General features: G+C 39.8%; 1 protein-coding gene and 1 non-coding gene across 9 annotated transcripts in view; one reads left to right on the forward strand and one right to left on the reverse strand.

Moving 5' to 3' along the window:
* Positions 1 to 26174, reverse strand: part of rdgB (retinal degeneration B) — a 1063172-nt gene that overhangs the window by 222913 nt on the left and 814085 nt on the right. The window lies entirely within an intron of this gene.
* TRNAA-GGC (transfer RNA alanine (anticodon GGC)) lies at positions 3282 to 3362 on the forward strand. The gene has a single exon. It is a non-coding gene; the product is annotated as a tRNA-Ala (tRNA).

Raw genomic sequence — 26174 nt, forward strand, 5'->3', positions numbered from 1 at the left:
AGGTAACTTGCCGTCCCACGTGTTATGGGATCGAGACGTCGCCGAATCGCTCCGAGAATCCAGGCATCCAGGAAAATTTAGGATAGGTTGGATTACTTGCTAAAATCAGGAAGAATGTTTGAGGTCAGCCTTTTTGTTCCGAGTCAGAATTTTGAGGTAGCACTGCCTGCCGAATGAGTCGCGCAGCGCTTCTTATACCCGTGTCCCACCATAAAATTATCAAACGCCGAATTTTCAGTTTTCGGATTGGTTCTGCGCATCTATTTCTAACGCCTTCTCTTATTGGCCCGATTCACGCTCGCCCTTTGGTTGCGCGGGCTAACATACGATGCGCGGACTACCGCTTTTCACGTTTTTCAGCTTTGTGTGATTATTAACAATAAAAACTTTAATTTGATCAATTAACTTTTAATTTCTTTTTTGATTTGGCATTGTTACTTTGTTTAATATGATTCGAATAATTTCAATCGCTAAAAGTCACGTACGCGTCCTATAGCCCATTAAAGCTCTCTCCTCGCATGCGTCGTAGTCGCTTTTTACATTCTTCATTATTAATTTATTTTTGTTACATTGATTTGACTTGTGATCATTTTTCTTCGATTCATTATAATTTTCCGCTTCATTTGAGCCTAGTTACAATATTGCACGGGATCACGTTGAATTTTTATTAATAAAACAAAAAAATATAATAGTTCGAGTTTTTAATACGCGGCGCCGCTAGTGTCGCGCTCCGCCGCTTGTATCGGGCCTTTCTATTGCCCACCAGTACGGCCGCCGCCGGCCAGCAGTGACGCGTCTCACCGGTCGTTGTACGCGCTCGGTCAAAACATTGCGCCGCGTCGCGATGTTTTTCGAGGTTAGGTTCGGGTTCTAGTCGATTCGGGTCGTTCGGAGGGCGTTACGTTACAATACATCTGTGATCGGTAAGTAAATTAATATATACAACTATAGAAATTTCATTCTGTACGATTGTGATGAAACATTTTTAAAAATTTGAAATTTTTTATTGTTACAGATGCCTCCATTACTTTTCAACCATCGAAAAGCTACAGTCCCATGAGGTTGATTGCGGCGTACTCAACGATTGTGCTATTCGACTACCAGGCGAAAACGACAAATGGCTGGAATTCACGAACGCTAATCGTAAGGAGCGTCTTCCGTTCGTGATATATGCCGACCTCGAATGTATCCTGGAGAAGACCAGCGCTGAAGAGAGGGAAAAAAACAAAAGCCAACATCATCGTATCTTCAGCGTTGAATATTATGTAAAGTGCTCTTACAATGATTCGTTGTCGGGATATCACGAACGCCGAGGTGAGGACTGCGTGGAATGGTTCGTAGAAGAACTTAAACAATTAGCTGTGCGCGTTGAACAAATTCTTCTAACGAACGATCCAATGAAAGCATTGACTCCGCAAGAGTGGAAAAAATTTCGGGAAGACAAAGAGTGTCATATTTGCGAGAAACCTTTTGTCGAAGGTGATGAGCGTGTTCGCGATCATTGCCATCTGACAGGCCAATTCAGAGGTCCGGCTCATTCAAATTGTAATATAAACTATCAAAATTCGTTTTTCATGCCAATAATTTTTCATAATTTATCCGGTTATGACGCGCATTTCATCATAAAAGAAGTTGCGACTGCGTTCGCGGGAAAAATCGATTTGCTCCCGATAATCTCCTTCTCGAAAACGGTTCAAACAACCAAAGACACACGAAAAAATATAAAATTACGTTTCATTGACTCTTTCAGATTTCTCAATACAAGTCTCGATAAATTAGCATCATTCTTAACTGCAGACAAACTCGCTACGTTGAAATCACAATTTCAGGATGTAAACGATTTTCATTTATTGACACGGAAGGTGTCTTTCTATAAGAGTATATTGATAGTTTTGAAAAGTTGGATGAAACGGAGCTTCCACCGCGGGAAGCATTTTACAGCTCTTCAACTGATTCAACAGTTTCCGAGAAGGAGTATGCACATGCAAAAAATGTGTGGGAACGATTTTCAACGCGAACGCTCGGCGAATACAGCGATTTATACTTGAAGACTGACGTATTACTATTAGCCGATATTTTTGAGAATTTCCGCGATACTTGCCTGAAAAGTTATGGTCTTGATCCTGCGTTTTACTACACTCTCCCCGGATATACCTGGGATGCCATGATGAAATATACAAAAGTAAAGTTTGAATTGCTCACAGACATCGACATGGTATTGTTCGTGGAGAGAGGGATCCGAGGTGGTCTTAGTCAATGCTCCAAAAGACATGCTCGTGCCAATAACAAGTACATGAACTCGTATGACCCATCTGTTCCATCATCATATTTAATGTATTTCCATGTTAACAATTTGTATGGATGGGCAATGAGTGAAACTTTGCCTTATGCAGATTTTGAATGGATTGAAGATGTGGCAAACTTCAACATTGAAAATCTACCATTAGACTCTGAAATTGGTTATATACTTGAGGTTGATCTGGAATATCCGAAACATTTGCACGATGCACATAGTGATTTGCCATTTTGTCCAACGCATGACAAATCTCCGGGCACCAAGCAGGAGAAGCTTCTTGCAATGGTGAATGCGAAAAAACGATATGTCATACACTATCGTGCATTACAGCAGTGTTTAAAACATGGTTTGAAATATACTAAAATACACAGAGTCTTAAAGTTTAAACAATCTTCCTGGCTTAAAACATATATTGATTTGAATACGCGGTTTCATACACGTGCGAAAAATGATTTTGAAAAAAATCTATTCAAATTAATGAATAATGCTGTGTTTGGAAAAACCATGGAGGATATTCGTAGTCACGTCCAAATAAAACTGTAAACGGAATGGGCAGGTCGATATGGAGCAGAGGCTATGATTGCTAAACCTAACTTTCACAGTCTAAGTATTTTTGCTGAAAATTTAATCGCTGTAGAGTTGAGAAATCTCCAAGTGAAATTTAACAAACCGATATATGTCTCAATGAACAGATTGAAATGAAGCGTTCTTAATCTTCAATTCGCTTTACATTACACAATGTCTATACCATCACGGAGACAAAAATTGCTCTAAGTCCACACGATGACAAGCAGTATGTTATACCTGGAACGGTGGACACGTTGCCATGGGGCCATTACAGTATTATCGAATTTTCAGAAGCTATGGAGGCATAGATCATTGTAAATACGAATGTATGCTTATGAGTGTTAGAGATTGAGAGTATATTTTGTAACGTTGTGGAATACAACGTTACGAGGACGATTCGAATTAAGTGTGGCAGGCGGCCTGGATAGCTCAGTTGGGAGAGCACTCGACCGGCAATCGAGAGGTCCCGGGTTCGAACCCCGGTTCAGTCCCTGCCGCATTTTTTCGGATCGTTCCTCCTATCCCGATTTTTCCACCATCACAATTTGTACATTGAATGTGAAAAAAAATTGTGAGAGTGAGAACTTGTTCTCAACATTGATCTGTAATAAAAATTCTGTAAGAGAGGACTTTTCCTCAAAAACTTGTACATTTGTAATTATATTTTGTAATTGATGTAAAATAATTTTTTTTTTTGTGAAACTCTGTCATTCTTTTTCCTTCAATCTGCTTTTCGTGCGGAGAACTTAGTTGGGGAAAGGTCGTAAAAATAAATCAGAATTTGAAATTTTTTTTATCTTTATTGCTTACAAATCAATTTTACTTATCCAACTATTGTGTGTATTGTTGAAACCTAGCCATTTTACAAACAACTGACTGCCACGCTTCTTCAATACTTTTTCAATGAGATATATATCGGGATATTTGGCTCGAAGCAGCGATTGCTCGTAGAAACCACCGGCGATGGGCTCATCTTGATGATCTTTTATATTATAAGTAACTGGATTAGTTTTTCTAACTCGATATAATGTAAATATTTCCGTTGTCCAGTTTGGTGTATAACCTTTTTCGAATACATTCTTAAATTTACTTATGCGTACTTTATCGCCGATTTTTAATTTTGCTTGGTTTCCAACTTCTGATCTATTGTATAAATTACGCAACAGGCGTTTTTCATTCGCAGTGTTCACATCTTTCGTTTTCATTTTTATCGTACGATGTAATGTATCATTATATTTTATGATTAATGTATCGAGAATATCGATCCATTTCCAGTTTCCTCGAAACTGTCGTAACTCTGAAACAATGAGGTTTTTTAATGAAATTTGAAGGAAAAGTTTTACCTTTTATTCAATTTCAGCTCATGGGAATGATATCAGATTTTTTTAATTTTTTACTTCAAACAGTTATGGATTGATGTAGGTTTTTCGAGAATCATGAAGTCGTATTAGAATATTCAACGTAGAAAAGGTGTCATTTTTGCTTTTGAATTTTTTATTGATCGATTTCTTTATAATAAGAAATGGCACGAAACACTGAAATGCATTCTTGAGAAACTCATAGAAAAAATACTGTGAATTGTGTAAAAAGTACTCATAAAATGTTTGTCTCATATCAAAGAAACTACCTTTGGTGTACAGCACTTTTTTTCACAATTCACGAAATTCACAAGTTTTTAAAAAAACGAGCATTGGCATCTCATACCACGTATTCGCTCTGTGTACGTGGGCGGAGCCAAAAATCTAATAATACTGCACTAATAGTATTAGTGTATTCATGCATACTGCCAGCACCACCGTAAATGGAACTCCGGCGTTTTTGGGGGAACACGTATACACGACACACGCTCGCACTTTCAAAGTAGTGCGAGCGCACTACTTTACGCGCACGGAGCGAATAACCTGTTGACTGGTATATACAAAAAAAGTCGGGTCAGTTCTGGTAATAATGTATGATATGCGTACATATTGAAATCTTGTTTTAAATTTTCAACCGATTGGAATGAAAAAGGGTTTACAAGGATTTTTTGTGTTGCCGAATCGACTTCCGGGCTTAATTTTCACCTTGAAAGAGGTGAAAATCGAGCGCTAAGGCTAACATTGTTAGATTTTTCAATGGAAAGTTATTACTAGGGAAAAAAAGGTTGGGACAAGTACATTGATGGTCTCTTGTTTCTGGATGACATAGAAAAAAGACTCAGAACCAGGAAAAAAATTCTATAGAAATAATAAACGAAAAATTGAAAAGTTCAAAAAAATTCAACAAAAATAAAAAATAATCGAAAAAAATTCTGTAAAGAAAAATAAAAAATTTTCAAAAAAATTCATAAATATTGGACAAATTGAGAAATGTACTATCCAAGTTACATGCAGTACAAAAATGTATGATATCAATTGGAGGCCAAGTTTTTATTGATAATTTGGAATATTTATCGAACAAATCGGAAACTTTAATTGAAATTCATGATAATTATTTTCAAGAAAAAAGTTAATGAAAAAAAGTCATAACGGAAGTTACGTGCAGTACTAAAATGTATTATATCAATTCGAGGTCAAGTATTTATCAGTTATTCGAAATATAATCTCCGGCGACAAATGAGCGTTGAGAATCCTTGTCGGGCTCACAACGTTTTATCAAAATTACTAAAAAATGAATGGAAATAAAATCATTAAAAATTCACATGAAAGTCATTCGTTACTTCAACAAGGTACACATTTTAAAGAATCGATTCCCCTCCGACTTTCAGGATCCCCTGGTATTATTCACAACATTCAACTTCGATTGGATCGGTACAAATTATGTTCAAATACGTCTTAAACGTACTTGTCCGGCCCATCACTTTTTATTCAAATTGCTCATTCGAAAACAAATCAGGACTGTTCTATAATGACAAATATAATAAAATAGATAGAAATAAAAATAATATCTGCAAGTAATTTGAACTTGATTGTTCGCAAGTTCGTATAGCAATATCCACTTCTGATTTTCTTCAGTGAACACATACCATTCGGTAAGAACCAATGAAAATGAAAAATAATCAGGAACATTACTAGAAACTTTCGAACCTACTCAGCCATGAAATGTTTTTTTTTTCTATAGTCACGTACACATTTTGATAAATATCACTAGTCGAGTACGACACGTGGATTCCTGGAATTTGGAGAAAAATGATTTTGTTCTGAATTATGACTCCATATAATATAAATAGATTAATCAACTTCATCTTTCATTTTCGTTTCATTTTGACAAGAGTGATTCGAAGGAAAATTATTTTCTCGGGAATTACTGTTCCTTAATATTAACACATGCATTAACTTCGTTTTTGATTTGTTTTCGAATGAGCAATTTGAATAAAAAGTGATGGGCCGGACAAGTACGTTTAAGACGTATTTGAACATAATTTGTACCGATCCAATCGAAGTTGAATGTTGTGAATAATACCAGGAGATCGTGAAAGTCGGAGGGGAATCGATTCTTTAAAGTGTGTACCTTATTGAAGTAACGAATGACTTTCATGTGAATTTTTAATGATTTTATTTTCATTCATTTTTTAGTAATTTTGATAAAACGTTGTGAGCCCGACAAGGATTCTCAACGCTCATTTGTCGCCGGAGATTATATTTCGAATAACTGATAAATACTTGACCTCGAATTGATATAATACATTTTAGTACTGCACGTAACTTCCGTTATGAGTTTTTTTCATTAACTTTTTTCTTGAACATAATTATCATGAATTTCAATTAAAGTTTCCGATTTGTTCGATAAATATTCCAAATTATCAATAAAAACTTGGCCTCCAATTGATATCATACATTTTTATACTGCATGTAACTTGGATAGTATATTTTTCCATGTCTTCAATATTTATGAATTTTTTTGAAATTTTTTTATTTTTCTTTACAGAATTTTTTCGATTGTTTTTTATTTTTGTCGAATTTTTTTGAACTTTTCAATTTTTCGTTTATTATTTCTATAGAATTTTTTTCCTGGTTCTGAATCTTTTTTCTATGTCATCCAGAAACAAGAGACCATCAATGTACTTGTCCCAACCTTTTTTCCCTAGGGGAAGTTTATGGTTTGATATCACGCCTTTTTTCTCAAAAGTTCCTCATTTATGTTATGACGGTTATAGAATTTTAGTATAAATTTCTATGAATTATTTGCTTGGTACATTTTTATAGATTCCATTATCATACGAACATTTTTTATGGGATAATCTTTTTCATGAAATTATCAGCAAATAAGGGACCATAAATGTACTTTTTCCAATCTTATTTTCCCTCGGTATGATGTTCGGCTTATAAAGTTGGTTTCCACCATAAAAGACCAATTTTTCGTAAAAATTATAGTGAAAATATTTCGTCACAAGACTGCCCTAGAACTTTGGCGATTTTTTTCCTTATACTCTAATATGTTATGCCTATTAGGAACTCAACAGCATGGAGGAATCCGGGATGATAGGCCCGAGAAATGAATTTCGGTTTATAATGTTGGTTTCCACGTAAAAGACCAATTTTTCTTCAAAATTGTACTGAAAATATTTCGGCACTGGTTTGGTCTTGGACTTTGGTGATTTTTCTCTTTGTCTTCTAATATGTTTTGTCTATTGGGAACCCAAGAGCATGAAGAAATGCGTATTGTGGGCCGTAATATGATTTTCGGCTTATAACGTTGGTTTCCACGAAATAAGATCTATTTTTCGTCAAAATTGTACTGGAAATATTTCGTCACCGGTCTGTCCTTGGCCTTTGGCGATTTTTTCCAAGTCTTCATACCAAGAAACAACTGACGTAAAGATTTCCTTAATAGAACAGATTTCATTTATCCCTTTTCTTCAAAATTCAAATGAAAGATAGATCAAATTCAAGACACGAAAAATCCAACAGATTTGCCCACTTTGAATGTCGCTTTTGCATTCTGAATCTAGAGATTTCGTCTCATGCAAAACGTGCCCCCAATGAAATATATTTCCAAAGTTTGCAAGCGGCCGCTAAGGTTCAATTATCCACAGTTTGATAGTTGCTGAAAAAAAGTACCCGTAAACTTCTAACATTTATTATGCCAGAACTCAAAGCAGCAAAAAAAACTAAGCGAACTTAATTCAACAGAGCAACAGAATTCAAAGACGTTTAAGGTACCTGCATTGGTTTTGGAGGAAAACCATTTCAGGACAATTCAGAAATGAATTTAGAAATTCGAAAACTCACAATGGAGTAGAAAAAGGAAAATTGAAGTATTTAGAAAAGCGGAAGACTTTTGTGATATATTTTCTAGATTACAGGATACGGTTGGAGTAAATGATTTGAATGATTGGCACACATGCTGCAACACAGAAATATCAAAGTTTGGAAGTATTCGCTGTGTATCAGTCATACAAACTTCAATACTATTTGAAAAGGAACACTTAAAACCTTGCCGAACCAAGTTCCATTACATATTACCATAATCAAAGATAAGGGGTGATCCGTCGCATATATATTTATCCACAGAAATTTCAGAGTCAATGTATCTGCGCAATGAGCTTCGAAGACAGTAATTTCAAATCTATCCATAAATGAGCAACTGAAGACTTTTATAATCAATTTTTTACTTCATATATATGTTACAGTTAGAGTCAAAATGTAAAATGAATGGCACAGGATTTAAATTGTATAGTTTGCAGATTTTTGCAGTATTTCAAAGATCCGAATTTACAGCATTATAATGAAAAGTTGTCAAAAGTCATGATGTTACATTAAAATGACATAGCGCACATTGCATTCAGCAATTCTGTAAGTTTCTGGGGATGTTGGTAGGCATTATATTTGATCGCATCCAAAACTGAGCAACAGTAGACTTATTCGAATGAATTTTTTTTATAATAATTCCATATTTGTAGTTTGCAAAGTGGAAATACTCAACATACATGTCATTCCATAAGTTTTGTGATCAAAATTTGTGTTTGCTTACAGCATTCCCAAGATACGACTTTTCATATCATCAGCAAAATAAGCATCCAAAGACTTTTTGGAAGAAGTTTCAAAATTTATTACTCGACAGACCAGGTGGAAAAAGTATAACAACACTTATATCAACACCAGAAACTGTTTTAAGAATCTGATATACAAAATGTGCGATTGATGATCATAGTCGGAAACCACTTGAATCATGTTACCACAATCAGCATGAAGAAATAGTAGAAAATTATAGGACACATATTAGGCAACCATTTAATACTATGTATCGATCCGCTGCAAACCGATGGAGTCAAAACAAGGATCGGAAAGAGCAGAGCCAAACTCAATAGGAAGCAAAATGTGGGAATATTCAAAAATACCGATGACACAAGAAATAAATTAGAAAACATTTATTCGATTGGAGTTTCTTACATTATATATACTAACAGTTCCGTGTGTTCTTGTTTTATTAATTATCAACCATAATATTTCAGATCGCAAAAAGAAAATTTGACGTTATAGGTTGTCGAACATTTTTTCTTACAACTTCCAGACCTATTTTTGATAAACTGATTTGCCTTATTTATATTATTCACTAACTATGCGAACGTTTGCTACATTTGTCCCACACTTCGTAACGTCAAACACCGGCCGGTTCGTTACCACACAGCTATCAAAGGGAACTCGTATATATGACCTACATTATTACACATGATATGTAATCACGCAACTGATGATATATTTACACTGGACAATATTCCGCGTACTCTGGTTTAATTGAAAGATTATCTCAGTTGACACTTATTTCCAATCGAACGAAATAATGAAATCTTGAACGGTTTCGTTGACATATATGAATCGCGCATTTTTTTATATGTTTTATTTGCACACACAGATCACAGTCTACATTTACGCGGCCGCTTTTATACCGGTTTAGTATACCACAAGTTTTAACAAAATATACATTAACCAATTTTCACTAACCATTTTCATTTATTAATTAGAGTCCGCACACAACAGCACTTTGGGGATCATAACCTCACCTGTCAAAATGACGTTCAGTACGAAAACAAGTCTCGGGTGGTTTCGGATGTGGGTATCGATGTATTGATATCATACAACCTATTTACAAATGATATATGATAAACTTATTTTCAGTCAAACGAATTAATGAAATCTTAAAAAGTATCGTCGACATGCACTGCGTATTTTTTTATTTTATTCTTTTTCACACACTGATCACAGACTACATTTACGCGACTGCTTTTATACCGGTTTAGTTTAGCATTCCACAGGTTTTAGTACTATGCACTTCGTTAGATGACGAAAGTTTTTTTTATTTATCCCACACGCATTTCATAATGTCAAAACTCTGTTTGTTTATACGATGATCGAAAACTGACGCGTGGTTTATATATATATATATATTGAAGCGAAACACCGACTCGAGAACTTTATTTCAACGACATGGCACGCGCGAGTGTTTACACCGGCAGCCATGTTGAAAAACTGTCACTTCGCGAAGCGGCGCTCGGGAAACGAGGCGCTCAGCGCTGCCAACTCAATTTCGATTCCACAAAATTCCCTAGATTCGTGAAATTCTTTATTTTATTCAATTTCAATTAAATAAACTCTTTCTTATTGAAAATAATGATGCGGATTGTTAAAGAAACGTATTGTGGACAATTTGGTGAAAATTTCAGATTAAAATTATTTAAAAACTTAAGAAAACTTTTCTTTTATAGATCGAGCGTGCACAGTGCGCATGCGCGATGACCTACTTTCAGCAGGCACGTGCAAGAACGTGGCCTTCAGCAAATTAATGAATAAAATCAAATAAAAATAATCTTGTGAACAGAATCAATAGAAAACAAAATCAAATAATGGAAGAAGACTTAAAAGGGATAAAAATCGATCCAAAATTCATTTTATTAAATTTTATTGAATTCTCGCACATGCGCAGTGTGACTGCAGCTCGACTCGGCCAATTGGGACCCACGCGGGGGAGTTAGCACACCAATCAGAGAATTTAGAGCGGGAGTCCCTGGTTCGAGATTAAGTCGCGCAGCGAATTGGAGTAAGGGACAAAGTCCAAGCGCATTATTATTATTATTTCCTTTGTTCGGGAGAGTATAAAAACCCGAGCGCAGAAGCTCCGGTAGCTTGTCTCATATCGAATCTCGCCACGCTAGGAGCTAGGAGCCAGTCACGTCTCGAATCCCTGAGAGCTCGACTCGCATGCCAAAACAAAAAGCCAGTCTTGCCTCCGGATCTCGCCGCGTGAACTCGCCATAAAATCGAGAATAAAGAAACATAGAATTTTCACTCATTTCAAAAATAGCTCTAAAAACAAAGAGTAAAATAACATCGCTATTATCCCACTCAGAATTCAAACAGAATAACACCTTTCCTCTCTCACGCTAAGAGGGCCGGGTTCATTCGATTTCGTTTGAACTCAAGATTCTTAGGTGAGAGTTTCCGATCTATCCAGGAGGGCCGGGACAGTTCGATTCCGTTCTGTCTCAAGATTCCTGGTAGATTTCCAATCCTTTTTCTATCCAAGAGGGCCGTGGCCGTTCGATTTCGTTCGGTCACAAGATTCTTGGGTAGGACTCCTACCTTTCCACGCCAGAGGGGCCGGGACAGTTCGGTTTCGTTCTGTCTCAAGAACTCTGGGTGGATTCTTTTCCATCAATGAGTCATTGTTTTCTGAGTGGCGATTCAATTAATTCTCTTTTAAATTCATTAAAAATCATTAAAACCAAACAAGTTTTCTTTATTCTCATAACGAGACAATTGCGAGTCATTTAGAGCCAATTAAATTATTTCAAAAAGCGAAATAACTCACTGAAAACAATTTATTTGAATTATATCGAGTCAAAAGAGTGAGATCGATCAGAAAAATCCACTCGAACAATTAATTTGGATTGTATAGAGTCAAAAAGTGAGTTTCTAAAAATTATAGCTCAATTATCAAATTATCAAATGATCGAATTATCAAACAAAATTAATTAAAAATTTATCAAGGCCAGCGTTGGCGAGAATTATTGAATTATTATTATTGCAAGCGATACTATTAATTGTTATTATTCTAATAAAAGCGAGCGTAAATTCATGCGAAGTTTATGATAATTAATTAAACGAAAATTATTCTTACAAAGAAAAATACCGGAAATAAAATTTTACATGCGATTAAAATAAAGCGAAAAAAACTCGATTTCAAAGCCTTTATTTTTGTAATTTGGTTCAAAACAATTTAAAATTGAATAAAGCATTTGTCATTTCAATTTAATTTCATTTTACTTTTGTTTTTCCTTCATGCCCGCTCTTCTTTAATATAGAATTGCTCGAATCCAGGCGTGACGGTGTGCACAAGCACTAACGTACCGTTACAATATATATATATATATATATAATATAATATCCATGGAGTCTGAGCGCGGTCGGGGTACGACTCAAAAGTTAGAACGCCTAAAATGTCGAACAGGCATTATGAACCTCCGGCCGATACACGGCATCTTACGAGAGAAGCTGTTAAATATACCCACCTTTTTTCACGAATACCAACCCCCTGCCACCAAATGCTGGCTTCACCGAGGACTTTCTTCTTGTTGCGCATGCGTAGTCCCTAGCTCGTGGCGTGAGCCGCGTCTTTGTTTCATAGCGTTGAATATTTCCGCCTTGATAAGACGCAAATTTTTCTAACGGACAATTCAAATTGATTTCATAAAGAATTAGAGTACAGAGTGTCAAGGAGTCAGTGTACCTCAAGCAAACTACCAGGGTGATAGAAAGATGTCGGTCGAACCCCTTGGAGACGAGATCGAAGAGGAGACTTAGGAGCAAGAAGAGGGGTTCTCAGGATTCGGGAGACGAAGAGGCAGACCAACCCTCCGCAAAGAGGCATCGTCCGGCATTCAGCTCACAGATTGAGGTACTAGAGCATAAGGTAGACTGTCTTGCTGCCCTTCTGGCACAGCATATTCAGGCACCGGCTGGGGCACAAGAGAATCCCCAGCGGGCCTTCACTTCGAGTGAGTGTTTTTTGGCAGCGCCACAGCGAGTCGAAGTGGTCTGGGCTAAATTATCCACGGACGTGGACGAAACCAAGCAGATTCAGGCGCCAGCGCCAGAACTGCTTGAGAAGTTGATCGAGCTTCAGCGTTTGGGCTCGGACGAGTGGCGTGAGGTTCGGTATTCGAGCACGCTGAAGAGATTCCTAGCGTTTCCAGGGTTCCGGGAGCTTAAGGTCAACGAAGAACTATGCCACCTCGAGGACGCCAAGTCAAGAGACGCAGCCACCTCGTCGGAACGGGCGCTAGCGGGTCTCTGCAAGGCAGTTTTGGGGCTGAACGGACTGCTGCGAGCCAACCTCCAGGGCATTATGGATTGGGCGTTCGCCAACCCTGCAGACTTCAAGCCGGAGACCCTGCTGGAAAGATTAACAGCGACTTTCGGCCCGGAGTCACAAGTGGTAAATGATTTCGATTCGATATTACAGGTGATCTGCGGAAAGAGAGCAGAGCATATTGAGCAGCGAAGAGAGCAGCTTCTTAGGAAGGTGCCCAACAAGAACGTGCAGGCGGCCCTCCAAAGGGTCCCACCCAGTGCAGAATACCTCTTCGGCAAGGAAAAACTCCTCCCCCTCGTACAGTCCCTCGGCGGCACACAGACGTGGCTGAACAGTCCGACGTATCTGACAGCGAGAAAGGAGGTGAGGAAGAAAGAACCGCCGGAGCCATTTCGCGTCAGAACAAATTACTCGGCGCCAAGGGCGAAAGAGAATCGTCGACAGGACCGAAGTTACTATCGGAACCCGAAAGGAGGAGAAAAGAAGGAACCTCGAGGCAAGGGCGAGGAAGCCTTTCGGAAACGTTCCCAATGACTATCGTCGGGAACGCAGCTTCTCGGGGGGGCAGCTCGCCCTTTTCCAGAGAAGATGGAGGGAATTGAAAGCCCCTCCAGTAGTTTTAAGGCTAATAACAGCATCAAAGATTCCCCTAATTTCAAAACCGATCCTTATAGGCAATTGGAGGCAATCCAGGTTTAACGACGGCAACCTCCCCGGAGTTGTCCGCACAGATAGACCATCTCAAAGCTCAGGGCATCTTGGAGTGGCCGACAGAGGACAATCCGAGTTTCATCTCGAGAATTTTCTTAGTTCCGAAAAGCAACGGAGAGCAGAGGCCGATTTTCGATCTGCGCGGCCTCAATGCGCATGTGAGGGTAAGAAGCTTCTAACTAATATCGCATTTCAGAGTCCCAGGATTCTTACAGGCGGGAGACTGGATGACGCGGTTGGATCTGACGCAGGCGTACTTTCACGTACCGATTACAGCGTCTCATCGTCGCTTCCTGCGCGTCGTATACAACGGCGAGCTATTACAGATGACGAGCTTGCCCTTTGCCCTCTCTTCTGCCCCTCAGACCTTCGCGACGATCACGAACTGGATCGCAGAGCTCCTTCGGTCGCGGGGGATGAGGGTAATTGTTTATCTAGACGATTTCCTCTTGGCCTCGCAACAGCGAGCCAGGTTGAGGCAACAGACCACAGAAGCAGTAGAGCTACTGCAATCTCTCGGCTGGCACATAAACCACGAGAAGACCATCCGGGAGCCAATCCAGGAGCTGGAATTCCTGGGCGTTACGTGGAACACACGAAAAAATCAGATAGGCCTGCCAGAAAAAAAGATCCAGGGAATGCGCTGTCTGATCCACGCACTCCTCACGAACAGAAGCGGAACGCTCGAACAATTTCCGCGTATCCTAGGACACTGCAATTTCGCCAACTTCGTGATTCACCGGGGGCGATTGCACTGTCGTCACCTTCAACGATTTTTGGTCACGTTCAAACAGGGCAGACCTCGTGAACGACAACGAATTCCCGAGAACCTGCTGGGAGAGCTGAAATGGTAGCAGGGGGCGCTGACCTCGAGGTCCCCCCTTCACGAGAGTCAGATAACGCACTTTCTCGTCACGGACGCTGCGGACTCGGGTTGGGGAGCCCAATTAGACGGGGTCTGCATCTCGGGAACCTGGAAAACGCATCAGCAGGCTTGGCACTCCAACTTAAAGGAGATGTACGCGGCCTACGCCGCAATCAGCGACCAAGCGCACAGACTCAAGAAGGCGCACATTTTGCTCCAAACGGACAACCGCACGCTGGTAGCTTATATCCGGAAGGAAGGAGGCACGAAGTCGCTGGGCCTACTCGACCTGACTTTCCAGCTGTTGGAACTAGTGGACGACCTGCAGGTGACATTATCGGCGGCTTATCTGCCCGGAAGGTACAACGGCATTGACGACCGACTCTCCCGAGGAAAGACACTCCCAGAATGGCACTTATTGCCACAAGCGACGACAGAAATCTTCGAGAGATGGGGCAAACCAGAGATCGATCTATTCGCTTCCGAAAGAACCGCAATAAGCAGGCGTTACGTCTCGCGAGACTCGACCGATCGATCCGCCTACTTTATCGACGCGTTCAGTCGACCGTGGGAGTTCGGGCTAACCTGGGTTTTCCCGCCGCCCAGCCTCATCCCCAGAGTTCTTGCGCACCTGAACAGCAGCAAGGGCCAATTTCTCCTCGTGGCACTCAAGTGGGAGAGGACATTCTGGCTGTCGGACTTGCAGCAGAGGAGCAAGGAACCGCCGATTCGGATTCGAAACTTACAGCAGACGTTAGTAGACGTTTCGACGGGCCAACCGCCACCGGACGTGGATCGACTATATCTCCAAGTGTGGAAGGTTGGGGGTGGTTGGACGTAGTCACGGACTGGTCCCAGGAGGAAAAATCCTTGCTAACAACGAGCTGGCACCGGTCTACTCTAGAAACGTACAAAGCCCCTCTTCGGAGGTAGATAGCTTGGTGCGGTCAACACCAGATTAGCCCAACACGTCCGAGAGCCCAGGATCTTGCAAGGTTTCTAGCTCACCTACACTTGCGAGAACACCTAGCATACAGTACGGTCTTAGTACACAAGTCAGCAGTCGCAACCTTCTGCACGCCTGCGGGAAACCTGGCTTCCAATTTTTTCGTCCAGCAGATCTTAAAAGCAATTGCGGTGGCAAGACCCCGAGAAATGAGAGCAGAGATATGGGACGCTTCGATCCTGATGCGGTGGCTAAGCACGAGGGCTGAAAGGCTGACCTTATTCGAGCTCTCGAGAAGGACTGCAGCGCTGCTGCTACTGATCTCCGGCAGGCGAGTTCACGATTTAACCCTGCTCAAGATTTCACCGCACTTCCTCCAAAATCTAGGAGAGGAGTTGGTTTTCTGGCCGGCCTTTGGGTCGAAGACGGATAGACGAAGCTTCACGATCAGGCTGGAGACTTTCGAAGCACGAGAATATCTGGCTTTGCCCGATCACAATGATCCGAGCGCTACTCAAAATGTCCGAGGATCGTCGAAGTGGTTCCGAGGTCGACGAGTTATTTATCTCACTGACAGGCCCAGTGAAAGCAGCCTCTCGCACGGCTATCGCCGGATGGGTAAGGTCGGCGTTAAAAGAAGCAGGAATCGAGCAATCCCCGGGGAGTATCCGCTCCGCCGTCGCCTCAAGAGGTTGGCTGGACAACGCCCCGATCCAGGAGATCCTCAACAGAGGAAATTGGAGGTCGGTGGAGACCTTCCGGAAGCATTACTACAAAGAAGTTCGATGCCAGGAAGGGTCGACCTTGCCGTCAACGTTCCGGGCGGTGTAAGAAGTTAGAACTTAACGACAAGAAAGTGTTCGGTTAGCATACATTTTATTATGAAACCTTATCATTCCTTTTTATCTTTAATAATTTCCATGTATCCTCGTTCACATAGCGTTGAAATAAAAAAAAAAAAAGGAAGGGAGAACGAGAAAAGCGTAGTCACCAGCAGAAAACAAACACGTCTCTCGTAAGATGCCGTGTATCGGCCGGAGGTTCATAATGCAAGTGTTTTGAATTCCAACAAAACACGTATTATGGACCGGAGCCGATACACGGCATCCAGTAAGCAACTTGCTGGATGAGGGACGCTATGAAACAAAGACGCGGCTCACGCCACGAGCTAGGGACTACGCATGCGCAACAAGAAGAAAGTCCTCGGTGAAGCCAGTATTTGGTGGCAGGGGGTTGGTATTCGTGAAAAAAGGTGGGTATATTTAACAGCTTCTCTCGTAAGATGCCGTGTATCGGCTCCGGTCCATAATACGTGTTTTGTTGGAATTCAAAACACTTGCATTCTGTATAACGCATATATAGATATACAGAATGCCTGTTCGCTATTGTAGGCCTTCTAACACTTGAGCCTCACCCGCGGTCGGCCTAGCAGCTGGAGGAGCCGACATCGTTGAGCCAATCAGAATGCGTAGAGGCAACAACTCTACTACCGCTAACTACGTCAAAACGCGTATACGTATACGTCGAACTCGTGATGTGTCAGTAACTTTTGCATAATCTTGAGCCCGTGCAAAGTTTTTTCTCAGCAATTACGCCACCGATCGTGTTGATTTTGGGCGCAATCGAAAGAGAATTTCTTAATTAGCTGAAAGTTCAATTTTCAAAGCCTCAGATGACTCATAACTTCGGTAATTCAAAAAAATCACTTGCCAATTTTACCCCCACCACGGCGAATCGTTTTATTCAGAGAAAGTATACTCGGCGAGAGCCTCGGGCCAGCAGACGACAGGGCTGTCAATGTATTTGTCCCGAGACTCTACCGAGTCTCTTGATGCGATATTACCCGAAAATTCCAAGTTCCACACTAGACTCTTTAGAAATAGAATTTAGAAATAGAACTAAATTCACTATCCCCGAAGAAATTAAAAATAAGGGTTGGGGTGAAATTTTCAGATTTTTCAATGGGAAGTTTTTATGCTATATTACATAAAAAGTATTCGTTTTTGAGGATACCAGATTCTTTTATCGAAATAAAATAAAATTCACCACCCGCGAAAGGATAAAAAAAAGAGTTGGGGGTGAAATTTTCAGATTTTTCAATGTGAAAGTTTTTTACATTACATGAAAATTGCAAGTTTTTTAGGACACGAAACTCTTTTATTCAAATGAAAAAAAAATCACTATTCCCTAAGGGGTGAAAAATAAGGTTTGAGGGTGAAATTTCCAGATTTTTCAACGAGAAATTTTATGCTTTTCCACATAGAAACTGTATGTTTTTTGTAGATCATGAACGTCCTTTATCGAATTAAACCAAAACTCCCGATCTGCCAAGGGGTGAAAAATGAGGGTTGGGGGTGCATTTCAATAGAAGAGTCTAGTGTTCTAAAAAACTCAGAATTTTCATGTAATATAGCACAAAAACTCCCTATTAAGAAATCTAAAAATTTCATCCCCAAACCTTATTTTTCACCCTTTCGCAGGTTGCGAATTTTATTTTACTTCGATGAAAGAATCTGGTACCCTCAAAAACGAACATTTTTTATGTAATATAACGCAAAAATTTCCCATTGAAAAATCTGAAAATTTTACCTCTAACCCTCATGTTTCACCCCCTCGGGGTTAGTGAATTTTATTCATTTTCATCCCAAAAAATTTGGATTTTCCATTTAATATAACATAAAAACATGCCGCTAGCAAATCAGAAATATTCACTTTCAACCCTTATTTTCATCCTTTTCGAAGGTAGCTACATGAAAATTAAGATTGGGAATGAAATCAGCAACCTCGAAAATCCCAAGAAACAAATTTTCATGTATTTCGGTAATTTATTGACTCGTGCCAGTTTTGGCACGAAAACCAGAAAAAAAGCTTACTAGTCAACCGATTAATAATAAAAAATCAAAAGTAAAAATGAAATTTTTTCCACTTTGTATATTCTAATACGGCTCCATAGTTCTCGAAAATTCCAGATCAATTTATTAACGTACCATGTAGAAATTTTTGGTTGACAAAAATTAGCAAAAAAATCTGATAAAATTTGAATGTGTTGGAATTGAAGAAGTAAAATTTTTTCTCTCCGAATTTTCCAAAAAACCCCATTGTTTTACTACAGTTACCACAATCAATGTACTCGAGGTTCCGCTGAAAAATAAAAAAAAAATATATATCGAAAATTGAGGAGACAAATTGTTTTATCTGAACTTGCGGCCCAGTTGAAAAAGAAATCAAACGAACGAAAATATCAATGTTTGTTGAAACGATGTAGTACCCGTAATGAAAGTCGTAGAGACTTTTCGAATACACCAAAGTAAAGCTAAATGTCTTCTCTTCAAAATGCGCCTTGTTGCATCCAAATATCTAAACCAGCGGTGCAGTAGCATTAAAAAGAACGTGAGAACATTTTTGGATATGCGTATAGATCTCTCGCCACGTTACGACGAGTGGGAGAGAGAGGGAACGAGTCTTCGCGCGCTGTCTCTCGCGCTCAATCGGGCGCGAGTAGAGGGGATATCGCGTTCAGTGGACTGGGCGAAACGAAACGGGACAAAAGTAACGTATCGTGCAAAGGACGTATGTCCAAAGGTAAACAAACGCTACTTAAGTCTTTCTGACTCCAAGCGACTAGAGCGTACCGAAACATTCGATTTTAATTGCTTAAATCATCATATCTCGGGATTGAGTAAACGGATTTACTTGCAATAAGGATCAATTGAAAGAGAAAAATCGAAAAAAAATTATCACTAATTTTCAGATTTTTATCTACAATGGTTTATCCGTGAGAACGGTTTGAAAAACGTTATGACGTCATAAATCGACATATTCGCGTATATAAGAGTGCGGCAGGGCTCGCGCTGACTTTTCTTTTACACTTTCGTTTTTTTTTTTTAATACTTGGCGTCGAGCCGCTACCACGTCTCTTGTTAATACATATTAAGGAAAGTAGCGGATTACGTCATCTCTTGGCTCTAGTCCTGTCACGCCTGTGTGTCGTCTGCCGTTTAATGACCGTGTCGTGTTAGAGTGGTGACTGAGTCACAGTAGCCCGATTCTTCTTGAATATGAGGTAGTACAGAATCACCTATTGTCCTCCTTAGTTCCAGATTTCGGATTAATTTTTATTGCAGTTTCTCTGCAATAGCTGGTTCGAATTTTATAGCCTTCGGAATCCTTTCGAGATTTTCCGATCAATACTCTGGTTTTTCTTGTTATTCTTATTGTTGCGTGAAGATCTGTTGTTGGTGGGAAAATAAATGACGCAATGCAGGTCGGTGTAAAATGTGTAAAAAGATGGTTCTTTATTTGATGGTGATGATGAAAAGAACAATAAAGGAATATCCCGACAATGAATAATTGGCCCGAAGATTAGCCCGGTGAGAAGTAACAAGTGAGAAGTGACCCGGTCGTCGTCATCGAACACACGTTCGACGATGCCGAAAGACAGCCGACACGTGCTCGCGCTTGCCCGAAAGATAATCCCGAAATATATGAGGAATCCTTTGTAAAACGGTCGCGAAAACCGTGTCCCATTGTAGTCGATAGTTTCCCGAATGCGATGAGCACAATATTTTTAGAAAGAAAACCCGAAATTAGAGAGATGTGGTCGAAAAGAAATATAATAGTCCAATCACCTTAGGCCATATTTTACGAAGTTCTATTCAAGAGACCCAGAGGTTAGCCAATTTTTTTATAGGTTGTTTGGACCTACAGGAATATAGCCCTGAGTTTTCGAACAAATCCGACTTGCACTTTTGCAATAAAAAATTATTGAAAAAAAAAATCGATTTTTTTGAGTTGATGCTCAGGGAACGCATCTGATCGAAAAACTTAACATATGAAATTTGTTCGGCATAACGTCCTCTATAAAAAAGGTCTTATACAAAAATGCGCTATCATTGTTAATTAAGCAGTTAATTGCAAATAAAGACAAAAAATCACAACTTTGTTTTTGCTGCCACAATCGTTTGTTTGTAGAGTAATCGGTTTGAAATTCATACAAGATGTAGGGAATTCAATGCCCAAGAGAATGGTGCCAGATTTATTAACCTGTGAGATATAGTTTAGCAACAATTTGCGATCTTCGAAAAAACTTTGACATCTCATAGAATTTGGCGATGAAGGCCTACAGTGTAGAAAAAAATCGAGGAGCTTCGTGTCACCGTGCACAAACCTTTTGGAAAAAATAAATCGTTTTTGTTGATAATAAATAGTCTTTTTTGACGTTTTAAAAATTTTGCTTATAAACAAATAGCAATTCTGGACAAAGATACAAAGATATTCGGAAAAATCTTGGACCATTCGATGCGTTTTTGGAAAACGAACAATTTAAAAAAAAAAGTCGCAATATCTCTATTACAGACCGAGATATGAATATTTTTATATTTTTGCAAATATCTGTTGTTGATATTGAGATTTTTGCAAAAATCAAATTCGATAGCCTTCCGTAGGGTTCCGGCTATGAGATTCGATAAAATACTGACCTCCAACAGGGATTTTGTCATCACGGTTATCCGTGTAATCTACTCGACGGCGCGCGGCCGAGAGCGCGGCGACGGCCGCTCGCCCGGGCGCGGCAGTGGGGGTACCCCCTCGCGCTCCGCAGCCCCTCTCGAGCGACTTAGTTAACAAATTTGATAATTCCCTTTAGAATGGTCGTAGAACGATGTATTTTTTTTTATTCTGCCTGATTTTTTCTCGCGAACACGATGGTACCATTAAAAATCATTCAATTTAAATTTAATTTAAAGCATGGTTATATGTGGAATTTTTAAAATCGATCGTGGCGGCTCTCCTATGGGACGGACATGATTTTTAATGGAACCATCGTGTTCGCGAGAAAAAATCACGCAAAATAAAAAAAAAACATCGTTCTACGACCATTCTAAGGGGAATTATCAAATTTGTTACCTAAGTCGCTCGAGCGGCGCTGCGGAGCGCGAGGGGGTACCCCCACCGCCGCGCCCGGGCGAGCGGCCGTCGCCGCGCTCTCGGCCGCGCGCCGTCGAGTAGATTACACGGATAACCGTGATGACAAAATCCCTGTTGGAGGTCAGTATTTTATCGAATCTCATAGCCGGAACCCTACGGAAGGCTATCGAATTTGATTTTTGCAAAAATCTCAATATCAACAACAGATATTTGCAAAAATATAAAAATATTCATATCTCGGTCTGTAATAGATATATTGCGACTTTTTTTTTTTAAATTGTTCGTTTTCCAAAAACGCATCGAATGGTCCAAGATTTTTCCGAATATCTTTGTATCTTTGTCCAGAATTGCTATTTGTTTATAAGCAAAATTTTTAAAACGTCAAAAAACACTATTTATTATCAACAAAAACGATTTATTTTTTCCAAAAAGTTTGTGCACGGTGACACGAAGCTCCTCGATTTTTTTCTACGCTGTAGGCCTTCATCGCCAAATTCTATCAGATGTCAAAGTTTTTTCGAAGATCGCAAATTGTTGCTAAACTATATCTCACAAGTTAATAAATCTGGCACCATTCTCTTGGGCATTGAATTCCCTACATCTTGTATGAATTTTAAACCGATTACTCTACAAACAAACGATTGTAGCAGCAAAAACAAAGTTGTGATTTTTTGTCTTTATTTGCAATTAACTGCTTAATTAACAAAGATAGCACATTTTTGTATGAGACCTTTTTTATAGAGGACGTTATGCCGAACAACTTTCATGTATTAAGTTTTTCGATCAGATGCGTTCCCTGAGCACCAACTCAAAAAAATCGATTTTTTTTTTTCAATAATTTTTTATTGCAAAAGTGCAAGTCGGATTTGTTCGAAAACTCAGGGCTATATTCCTGTAGGTCCAAACAACCTATAAAAAAATTGGCTAACCTCTAGGTCTCTTGAATAGAACTTATGCTAAGGTGACTGGACTATAAAGACTACGGGGCAAGTCAGCACGCTGTACGACCGGATCAAAGGCTAATGAATCAATATGGAGATCGATGAAGACGCGCCGTGGGCATGCGCCACACGTCACGTCGATCGTGCCCGAATTGCGTGTCCAGTACGTGCTGACCCCCCGCGAGAGCGTGAGAACTAGAGCACGAAAAGCCCATTGTCTCACGTTTCCCGAATTCCCGAGCCCGCGAGCTAGCGACGCCCGCGGTGGGGCGAGCGCTCGATCCCGAGAGCGCTCGCCGGCACCGAAAACTTGCTAATTCCTGAACACTTATGATTATTATTTATGATTAGAATGAGTAGTTCTTATTAATTGGTTAAATTAAATGGGAGTGGGTTGTAACAATATTTCGTCACAGGTCTGTCCTTAGACTTTGGTGATTTTCCCCCTTATACTCTAATTTGTCATGCCATTAGGAACCCAAGAGCATGGAGAAATGCGTGATGAGGCCCGAGATATGATTTTCGGTTTATAATATTTGTTTTGACGAAAAAAGATCTATTTTTCGTAAAATTTGATGTGAAAAATTATCGCTTCAGATCTATCCTTAGACTTTGGCGATTTTTCCAGTCTTTATACCAGGAATGAAGGGATGTAGAGACTTCTTCAATAGAACAGATTTCTTCGATTCTTGTTCTCAAGAATTCAAGTGAAAGATAGACAAAATTCAATGCACAACAAATGCAACAGAATTAGCAATTTCAATGTATTGAAGCGAAATACACTCTCTAACACTTTATTTCGACGACATGGCACGCACGAGTGTTTACATCGGCGGCCATGTTGAAAACCTGTCACTTCGCGAAGCGGCGCTCGGAAAGCGAGGCGCTCACTGCTGCCAACTCAATTTCGCTTTTACAAAATTCCCTAGACTCGTAAAATTCTTTATTTTATTAAATTTTAATTAAAGAAACTTTTTCTTGTTCAGAAAATTAATGCGGATCATTAGAGAAACGTATTTTGAACAAGTGGGTGATAATTTCAGATCAAAATTATTTAAATTTTTAAGAAAACTTTTCTTTAATGGCTCGAGCGTGCACAGTACGCATGCGCGATTACCTACTTTCAACAGGCACGTGCAATAAGCGTAGTCCTGAGCAAACAATGAATTAAAATAAAATAAAAGTGTTGTTATTCAGAAAATTAATAGAAAATAAAACAAAATAATGGGGAAAATCATAAAATGAGTCAAAATTGATCAAAAAACTGTTTTATTGAATTATATTAAATTCTTGCACATGCGCAATGTGACTGTAGCTCGACTCGACCAATTGGGACCCACGCGGAGGAGTTAGCGTACCAATAAGTGAATTTAGAGTGGGAGTCCCTGCTTCAAGATTAAGTCACGCAGCGAATCAGAGAGAGGGACAAAGTCCATATGAATTATTATTATTATTTCCTTTGTTTCCCTTGGAAAAAAAAGGTTGGGACAAGTACATTGATGATCCCTCGTTTCCTGATAATTCCATCCATAAAAAAAAATTTTAAAATATTTTCTTTTTAAATTGTCAAAAAAATGATTTTATAAAAAAAACATATAGAACAATTCGAAAAAATTTTCACAAATCTTGAAAAAACATTATCTGTAAAAAAAACTAATCTGTATCTATTTTTTAAAGTGTCAAAAGAATCAAATAACAAGTAAAAAATAAAAAACCGAAAAATCGCGCTTGAAATCATTTTGGAAACCGATGCCTCATTCTTCTTATTTGATTCGAACAGCTAAATCAATTGAAAAAAATTCCATCTAATTTACGTGCAGCATTAAAATTTATTATCTCAATTCGAGGCCAAGTATTTTCTAATGAATTGAAAAAAGTTAATACTTGAGTTACGTGCAGCACTAAAATTTATGATATCAATCGAAGGACAAGTAATTTATGAGTAACTCCAAATTTCAACATTATGGAGTTGTTCTAAGAAGCTTTTAAATCCAAAAAAATCACATGCAAGCTAGTCATTTCTTACTCTATGGTGGCAAAGACTTATAAGAAAATCGATTCTTTTCAGACTTTCAGGAGCTTCTGATATTATTCACAATATTCGACGTCGATTGGATCGATACAAATTATGTTTAAATATGAGTTAAAAGTACTTGTCCGGCCCATCACTATTCATATAAATAAAAATCAATCATAAAAAAACGAAATTGTACGGCAGAATCCGGTTAAAAATTTATTGACATGCGATTTATTATTAGTTTAATGTTCTTAATAATAGTATAGGTTAGTTATACCGAATGAAATTCGTTCGCTGGAAAAAGTGAGAAGTAAAAATTGCCGTCATTCCAATACCAACTGGCGAGTTATTTTTGGAAGCTTGAACATATTTAATGTGCAAAATGTTTTTTATTTATCGATGCACAATAACATCCCTTGTATAGTACAGGACAATTCGTTTCCATTCTTATTCAATTAGTACAATTAAGGGAATATTACTTAAAGATAACTCTCTAAATTCGCTCTGCATGAATATTTCTGCTCGATCAGTTCTAGAGGAGCCCTGATTTTTATTTGATTTAACAATTTTAATGGAAAGTGTTTAGATCAATAGCGATGCGGAACGAGCGAGGATGACTTTCTTCTACGAGAACCTTTGTATCGATGGGCAGCTGATGATTGATGAGTTGAGAGAGTGCGAGGGGCACTAGTGAATGAGATAGACTTGTGATTTAATCAATTTTCATGGAGGTGGAACACCTCATTTATTAAAAATGTTATTATTACGATCTGTTCGATCGGTTACAATTCGGCTTTCTCGCCACAGTAGAGAGGGGAGAGCTTTGGTGACTCGCCACCTCGATCCTTCCAAGGAGATGGCTGGAATGGGGCAGGGCGGAGAGCCGATCTCTTCTTCGTCGAGCGGTGTTAGCGGCTCTGGCCCCGGCAGTTCTGGGGCTCGAGCTGGCGCTCTGGCTGAGGCTGGAGAGGGCTCCCACTCGCTATCGGAGCTCAGGTTCGCTTGAATCCCTCTGTGTACTCTGCAAGCCGGCCTGGTTTGCGTAATGGTAGAGGTGCACTCTCGAGGAGAGTCAGGCAGAGGCGACAAGCAGGGAAGCGTTCCTCCGTATGTTGGTGACGTCCAGCGGCGCTGTCGGTCGTCGTATTTGTGCAGCGTCGCTCTTGGAGGGCGTGTGAGGCGATACTTTAGTCCGGTGATCGGAACTAGCTTCCACGCTGGAGGAGCGGTCTCGAGTGGTGAGGCTGCCGTCGTGGATGGCGATGCTAGCATGAGCTAGGCAAAAGGTAGTCTCTTGGAACGATACTGTTAGTATTGTAGCCCAGAGAGGGTTCGAATTTGATCCGATTCTAGGTTCGAGCCGTGCCGTATTTATTCCTTCCAGAGGAACTTAGGGCTGACGCAAATCCGATTGCTGAAGCGCCACCCTCCGGCGGCTCATTGTACTGAGCGAGAATGCTCGAACTGAGCAGCCACGTAGCGGGGATCGAGGGAACCTTGGCGATTGCGCGCGCGCGCTAGATCGCGCGAGAGCTGGGAGAACGATTGAGTCGGGAGGTGCCGCCCCGAATCGTGGATCGCGCGAACCTCGTGGCTCACTCATCGGTATCTCCCTC

This window comes from Venturia canescens, chromosome 8 (assembly GCF_019457755.1).
Source record: "Venturia canescens isolate UGA chromosome 8, ASM1945775v1, whole genome shotgun sequence".
Lineage (NCBI taxonomy): Eukaryota > Metazoa > Arthropoda > Insecta > Hymenoptera > Ichneumonidae > Venturia > Venturia canescens.